At 32.8% G+C, this 8,832-nt stretch overlaps 1 long non-coding RNA gene across 2 annotated transcripts; it reads left to right on the top strand.

Annotated features, from left to right (window-relative positions):
* The first annotated feature begins 273 nt into the window (after positions 1-273).
* LOC104647860 (uncharacterized) lies at positions 274-3,020 on the top strand. Of its 2 annotated transcripts, XR_741885.4 has the most exons (4): positions 274-510; positions 1,518-1,694; positions 2,189-2,263; positions 2,752-3,020. It is a non-coding gene; the product is annotated as an uncharacterized lncRNA (long non-coding RNA). The 2 variants fall into 2 exon arrangements; XR_011221571.1 differs by lacking the exon at positions 2,189-2,263.
* Positions 3,021-8,832: the final 5,812 nt, after the last annotated feature.

The following is an 8,832-nucleotide window of genomic DNA, read 5'->3' as shown; positions in this document are numbered from 1 at the left end:
CATCATTATTGAAACATCAGCTTATTTCATATACACACACACACATGTGTGTGTATATATATATATATAAATATATATATATATATATATATATATATATATATATATATATACATGTATATATATATATATATATGTATATATACACATGTATATATATATGTATATATATATACATGTGTATATATACATATATACACGTGTATATATATATATATATACATGTATATGTATACATACATACATACATATATATATATATATATATATATATATTCTCTTATATTAGAAAAGGCATGTTTCAACATGTCTGTTTCATTGCTTTTAGGGGTATTTGTGTCTTTTCAGTTCTCTATTAAGAGTACGTGTCTTCTTCCGTGTCATCAATTCTCTCTTCTCAATTCCCTACGTGTCTTCCTCCTATGTTGCCAATGTACACATTACTCTACTCTCTCTGTATCTGTATCTTCTTCATTTATGCTCCACCATCTGTGCATCAGCATTCTCCAGGTAAGGTTCTTTCATGTTTCAATTTTGTATCTTTGTATTGTTGCCATCTTTCTTTTCGTCAAAGTCCAAGTCCCAAATTTAATTAGGGTATGTGAATGCTTGCTTATTTTTCCATTTAGGTTTGTTATAGATGTTGAATTATTCTTGTCTTTTGGAAGTTCAAATAATTTTAATAGTTGTGTCTTCAATTTCGATTGGGTCCTTATGCTTCCCCTGTTCTATTTTAGATTGTCGAAAAACTGTTCAGATTCAAATTTTTCTGTGTTTTTCACATGCATTAATTAATTGGTCTTTTTAAACTTTTGGGAGATTAAGCTTTGATCAATAAGAAGTTGTTATATGGAATAATTGTTTAAGAAATGTTGCTGAAGGTAGTTCTTTAGTTTCGATTGGGTCATTATGCTTCCCCTATTCTATTTTATATTGTTGACCTTTTTTCTGATTGTCTGATGAAGAGTTGTGTTATCTTAAGGTCATAATTAAAAATAAAGACAGAAAAAGGAGAAGTATTCATTCATACGAAACTCAATGCATCACTAAAAAAGTAAACAGAAGGATAACAATAAGATTAACAACAAAATAAGACTAGAACATGAAAATTAACATATTGATAATCAGCTTGCTCAATATGAAATAGATTCCAGCTTATCTAGTGTCTTCTCAATATCTTCTTTAAGACTTAGAATTGCTACCTTAAGCTCCTCCACATTTTCAAACAATTCATCTCTTAACAACTGAGAAAAACTGCACTCAGCATTGCAGTGCTGGAAAATTAACCGAATATTAGTATAACAAGACTATTCTCAAGTACAACTAACAATTCTATCAAAAAGCTGCTACCAAATAAAACACACAAAAAAGCAAATGTACCTTAGGACAAGCAAAATAAACTTGATCCTCAGTTTCTCTTGGAACTGTTACTTGGGGAACATCCAGTAATTCATTGGGGTTGGATGAAGAAACTGTTCCTGTTTCATTCGAGTCTGATAATCCAATTTTTTCAGCAGATGCAACATTTTGCTTTAGAAGTTCATTTGATGATTGAGGGGACAGACCATTGTTTTCTTCTTCAACAGCATCAGCAGATTGAGCATGGATCATGCCATTGTTTTCTTCTTCCTTAATACTCTCGTTGGACATCACGTTCACAGAGACTAATGGAGCAGTGTCTACCGACATCTCAGGTACAAAAATAGATTCACCCAACTCTACACTTTCAACAACGCACCTAGAATTCTGAGACACAAATTATATTCATTAGGTGAACATTGAACAAGATATAAGATAACCCATAAAGTAAGAGTAGTGAGAGATTTATTGGTTTTGATGAGAAAGACAACAACTTGTTTGTGCTCGAATGGAGTAGGGTAGTGTTGTGGATTTTTGAATTGCCGTTAATGGAGTCTTGGAGTTTTGGAGAGTAAAGTAGAGATGCCAAGCAAATAGACTGCAACATAGTCTTAGCTTCAATGTTAGCTGCTAATAAAACATAAGCTTATATAGTATAGTACTTTTTTGTTGTTGTTCGGTACTTGCATAGTAATTCCATGTCAACTTCATGTAGTTGGTCGATTTTGCTATGAATTATGTAAACTGAACATGTTGAATTATTCAGTGCTAGAATTTCTATTTTTATTATTAGGTTTTGATTTTTGGTGGTGTGCTTTCTTCTTGAAAGTTGATTTGCAGGATGCAGATGAACTTATTGTGCCTTTTCACACCAGTAGTAGAGCAATTTGAGAAGTAGTGAAAGGTGTGGTCAACAACTTTTTTTTTGTCTCCATTTCCATCTTTAAAATAAGAGATCATATTAACAACTGAAAGGCGAAAAAAAATTCGTAGTTGCATCTCCATTGAAAAGTCATTTATACAAGTTGTTAATACAAGTTTTTAATTTCCAGTAGTCTTTGTTTTGGAGGGATAAAACCCTATAGGTAAAGCATTAAGTTTTGTTCTTTCTGGTTAAACATTCATTTTCAGGATACTATTTATTGCATTTCAAAGCTTTTTTTATCACTTGCTGTAATTAATTTGTTCCTCTTTCTTATTTATTCTTTTTAAATTTTTTTTTTGTTCATATGGGTTTATGGTGTAATTAACTGAAATTTTTTTTACTAAGGATTTGATTCCAAGTGAATCAACTTTCTAGGTTTATAAATTTTAATCTTTCATTTTTATGGGTTTAGCTTGGAGTTTCTTCATCTCATTGCATTAAAGTTCTGAAATTATTTTCACTTGCAGTGTGAAGTTAAGGATATACAACTACTCTACGAGAATGTCATCTACGGGTATGTCCGTCAATGTTTTCTTCCGCCTTTTATTTTGATCTCCCTTTTCGTTGTGTATTAGTTTTCTCTATCTTCATTGAGTTCAGTAGAGAATATTAGCAAACCATAGTTTTCAGATCCACTTTGAGTATTTGATTGACAACAAACATGTCATGGCACCAAATTTCTTTCACCATAAGGCACTACCCTGGCCCTATCACCTATCTTGCAAGTTCTCATAGATTCTTGAGCTTTTTATTGAATAATCAAAAGCAAAATTAGGAAAAATAAAAACAAATAAAAGATATATGAAGGGAATAAACAACATTTCATACAAAATTTGGGCATGTTAACAGGCGCACCTGCATCTCTATATAGTTCTTCAATCGCCACAACCAACGTCTTTTTTCTCATTCTATCGCTAGTCAAGTACTTGTTGAATTGTATAAGCATCATTACTAGTTAAACAACATAAAATTTATTATTTAGCAATCATTTGGTGCAAGGTCACAATAAAGTTGAATTAAAGCGAGGAAATATGACTATAGTCTATAGCTATGGGGACTACTCAAGAAAATTACGGTTGGTATTGTATACTATTTATATGTTGTGTTCCATACACGGATAGATATAAGAGAATATATTTTTGCATCCTTAAATGTAATTACTTAGTATAACTGTAAAATTATAATTACAAAAAGAAAAATGAACTTACAAACACAATAGGATCATATGAGGGTGAATGGTTTTGGGATAGGAGCAGAGCTACGAGAAATAGGCACATACACGAAGTGGTCACAATTGATTGAGAAGTTGGATCGAGTCTGATCTTTGCTACAACTAATATAAAGGAGGACTCTAGAATAATTATAATCCTTTCATATTTCATCATTTCACTAATTTGTGGAGAAATTATGGTGGAATCATAACCTCAACGTGAATATATCATTGTTGAAAGGATCATGAATTAGATAGTACTTGTATCACTTGTCTATCTTCATTGAATTTTGCAGATAATGATGTGATAATATTTTGAATCTCATGCTGACTAGAAAGGTATGATCAAGAACAATAATTCATTTTGAGATTAACAAATTGGCATTTAGTGAACTACTTGTTATTATTTCTAATGTTTTGAGTTTTGTAGACAGTAAAATCTTCTAAATAAATCAAATTTACATAATCTAGGTGTTGGCACCAGATTATGAGCTCTAAATCTCTATCTCCTAAAGCTCTGTATCTTATTTATTTTACTTGATATATGATATTGTGATATGCAAATAGATATGTTAATGATAACTGAGACCTCAATGAAATGGGAGAGCTTCCAATACTTTATATTTTTTTAATGCACCAAGATAATACCAACTTGTATAGGAAATACAGTGGAGGTGTTGTTACATAGTTGTTGTTCTTATAGCATATTTGTTTTGAACTGAATTTCAGTTGTTTTGGTGAGATATTCTATTATTTTTAAGTCTATCATCTAAGGATATGGTGTAGGAGGTGACTATGATTGTGGAAAGGGTTCATTTTTGTTACCTATTGCTAATATTTCTCTGTAGTTTATAGTTATGTCAATAAGACTACAGGACTTTTCCACTTAAATATAAATAATATGCATCCACAAATTATATCTAATATTAAATCTCTAAATATGATAATAGCTTATATAATCATGTGAAACAAGGTTAGAGTAAAAGTGGCAAGTTGAGATTATGTGACACTGCTTGTTGTAGCACTCACTCTCTTCCTAATTCAGTAGTGCATGAGTAGTGTATTATCTAATGCTTCGATGTGAGTTAATAACTATGTATGATTTTTAACACTTATATCAGCTCTAATCATATATGCTTCTAATTAATATGTAAATAATGAAATTCAGCTCTTCTTGTATAGTTTTCAAACCCTCCATCTCTCACAAACATTGAATAAATTTAGTAGTAATTTGTTGGAGTCGCAACACATTTTAGAAGTTGCTTCTATATTTGCAACTTAAATTACTGCCTATTGATTAGTATGCAGTATGGAGTATATATATTTGAATATTAACTAGTAGTTCCATGCGTAAAGTATCTGTGAACGGTTTTATGGTGTGATGTAAATGGCTTATCCTAATCAAAGCATTACTGATTGCTTTCACGACTCAAACTCGTGATCTATAAGTCATACATGAACTTATTAACTAAACTACATGCATTTGTCAAGACTCTATTTCCCCACCTATCATTTTTATTTTTGTTACCAGTGAAATATATTATACATTTTTGAAGATGTTGATGGCATACACTTATGTTGTTGATGGCGTACACTTTTACTGCCTATTTTTGAGAAATTGATATCAGGTACAACCTAAAACGTTCACAATGTACTTAGATGTAACGACCTGTTTAGTCGTTTTGAGCAGCAGATTTTATTTCTGGAAAACTGAGACTGATGACGGACCCCACGACGGACCGTCATGGGCACGACGGACCGTCGAGGGTGCCTCGTTTCAAAACACTTAGAAATTCTGAAATATGGGTACTGGAATCGACTCTCTGAACTTCGGACCGTCGTGGGCACGACGGACCGTCATAGACTCTTCAAGGAAATTGATTCTCTGAACTCTGTGACGGAGCAGCAGGACGGACCGTCGCAGGCACGACGGGCCATCACAGACTGCGTAATCCCAGTCTGGATCGGATTTTATTAAATGTTTTAAGGGACGTTTTGGACTAAAACCTGCTTTAATTATAAATAAAGTAGGTTAATAATAATAAGTCTAATTACTTGGGGGTTAAAAGAGGTAACCTTAAGTTAATTAGTGGGTTATTATTGCCATCTTTTATTCTTAATTATATGCTAATTAGGGTAAAAGAAAGAGGGTTTGAATAAAGAAAATAGAAAGAACAAAGAGAGAGAGAGAGTCGAACGAGGAAGAAGAAGAAACAAAGCTTGGAAAATTGCTTGCTTGATCACTAATCTTCGGTGGAGGTAGGTTATGATTTTTATGTTATTCGTAGTAAACTCTTAATAGTGAATGATATGTATTGGTAGTATTGTAAACCCTGCTATATGCTTAATTATATGCTTGCATGAATGTGATTATATGATTGTGATCAAATAAGCATGATGAAGCTATTGAATCCCAAATCTTGATAAAAACCTAATCTCTTTGTTAATGATGATGCCTTGGTATAAAAGAAGGCTTGATGAACTAAAGTAATGAGATTGATGATGCCTTGGTAAGAAAGAAGGCTTGATGAATTAATAGAATGAGATTAGTGGGGCGGGTGTCACGAACTGACACATAGAATTAGGGGATCGGGTGTCACGAACCGATACGTAGATTTAGGGGATCGTGTGTCACAAACCGACACGTAGATTTAGTGGATCGGGTGTCACGAACCGACACGTAGATTTAGGGGATCGGGTGTCACGAACCGACACGTAGAATTAGGGGATCGGAGTGTCACGTTCTGACACATAGTAGTAGGGGATTGGAGTGTCACGTACCGACACAAGAGGAATAAAGATAATGAATCTCGAAAGATATTAATATACTCAATCTAATGAATCTAATTCCCAAATGAGTATGGTACTGAGGCTTGAGTCCTCATGTGTGAACTTGGTGGTACTTGGTAATGATTATAGTACTTGTTGTTGCTACATGTTGAGTATTGTAGTCGATTTATGATATTACTTGATATATACTGTTTTCTATTTTGAGTTGGCCGATGATACCTGCTCAGTACTTGTGTTTGTACTGACCCCTACTTTTATGTTTTCTTCTTTGTTAATTGTGGAGTGCAGCAAACGGACCGTCGTCTTCAACTCAACCGTAACTCTAGTCAGTCTTCATTACTCCGGATATCAGGGTGAGCTAATGCTTCTAGCTTGGACTGGATCTTCCTCTTCATGTCTTGATGCCTTGAAGTTCCGGCATGGACTAGCTTTTTATGTATTTTAGTTTCTTAGATATTCTTAGTTTAGTAATTTGATGATAGATGTTCTTGTGGTGATGACTTTCAGATTTTGGGGAATAATAGATGTTGAATTTTAGAAGTTATTGAATTGGTTTTTATTAATGAGTTTAAGTATTCCGCATTACTTTATGTTGATATTATATTGAAATGTTAAGGTTTAGATTGGTTGGTTCGCTCACATAGGAGGGTAAGTGTGGGTGCTAGTCGCGGCTCCGATTTGGGTCGTGACATTAGATCTTGCATGCTTCAATATATTATTAATTTACTATCCTCCCTCTTTAGTCACTTGTTCAATGAAGAGTACTAATGAAATCGTTAATGTATTATCTATTGCACTAATGATTGTTCTGTTTTTAGTTATTATGCCTAAAGAGTATCTTTTGTGTGTTTTAATATTGTCTTGTCGATAAATTATATGCACAAGCCGACAACGTTGGTTCACAAGAATGTGCACATTGAAGTAGTTTATGTTGACCTCTTGGCCTTTGGAAAAACATCGGATGAATAGTGCATGTGCACACACTTACCAAAATTCAAGCACCATCTAGAAAACGTGGCGATTAGGCCAATATACGTATCTTTTATTCAATTGGTTTCATTTATTTCACACTCTCTTTTCAGCTCCGAAAGCAAGGAGTAATGCATCGACACCAGTACGCACTATCAGATCAGCCCCTTCCTTTCTCTCACAACCAAAGCGAGAGTTGGGAAGGTTGTCAATGAACTCTCTGGATTTTTTATTTTTCTATCTTGTGTGCAAAGATATAGGGTATGACCTGCAACTGGATATTATAAGAAAATTTCATCCTTTAATAATCAAATTGTAAAAATATTAGTGTACTTTAGACATCAGTGACTCTATTTGTTATCATCTTGCACAATGAATGAGCTATCACAACTTAAAAGTTTCAGGTTTGATCTAATGGAGTGTCATTTATTAATATATTTTGGAATGTTCTTTTCCAAATGGATTAGTTCTAAATTATCCATAAAACAACTATCATTACTGCTAATGTGGTCACTCTTCTACGTGGATGTGCACCTCTTGTTTGTAAATTTGCATATCCATCTATGTATATATATCTATGTGTGGTATTAGACACGCAAGCACGGGCCATCCCTGCCTAGTACATATATACATGTATATATGTATGTATGTATGTATATACATATGTGTGTGTATATATATATATATATATGTGTGTGTGTGTGTGTGTGTGTGTGTGTGTCGGTATGTATGTATGTATATACATATGTAAATAGAGAGGGAACGATGAGAGAGACAGAGAGAGAGAGGAACGATGAGAAAGAGAGAGGGAAGAAAGAGTTAGATAAATTTGGCTAGGGTTTTCTTTTGTTTAAGAGACCTCATGAGGTCTCTCATTTTGTAAGTCTTTAATTAAATTAAATTATTATTTTTAATTTAACAAGTACAGACCTCGTGAGGTCTCTAATTTTATGAGAATTAGATTAAAAATTTAAAAAATATTAATTCAAATAGCGACCCCATGAGGTCTCTTATTATAGACCTATTTTTGAGGTCTCCTTTTCTAGGTCTCTTTTTGGCCTTTTTTTTAGTAGTGATAGTATAAGTGTGTCTTTGAGATTTCGGGCATAGGTTGAGGGAGTACTTGTACATTATCCTTAAAAATAATAATTTTATGCTTTTGCTTTTTATTAAAAAAATAGAATTTCTTAACTTATTCACAACATCAAAAAGTTGCTTAAATAATAATTTTATGCTTCTACTTTTTATAAACAATAGAAATTTTTAACTTCACGACAACAGAAATAATTTTTCTGCTTCAATTTAAAAGTAGTTTAAGGAGTTGTCAAATACTTAAATTTTTAAAGGTCTAATACATATGACCATTAACTTAGCATCAACTCACAACAATGACCTTTAATTATGGGTGTGCAATAATAGATACTTAAACTTATATAAAAGGGAAAAGGGTGAAAAATACCCTTGGACTATTAGAAAAGGTTTATAAATACCCCTTTTTCACCTATTGGGTTAATACCCCTTCATCCACCTTTTTGGTCCATAATTACCCTTAAAACTAACAACCTTTTATTATTTAATT

This window comes from Solanum lycopersicum, chromosome 6 (genome assembly GCF_036512215.1).
Source record: "Solanum lycopersicum chromosome 6, SLM_r2.1".
Lineage (NCBI taxonomy): Eukaryota > Viridiplantae > Streptophyta > Magnoliopsida > Solanales > Solanaceae > Solanum > Solanum lycopersicum.
This window is presented reverse-complemented; position numbering and strand designations above follow the sequence as displayed.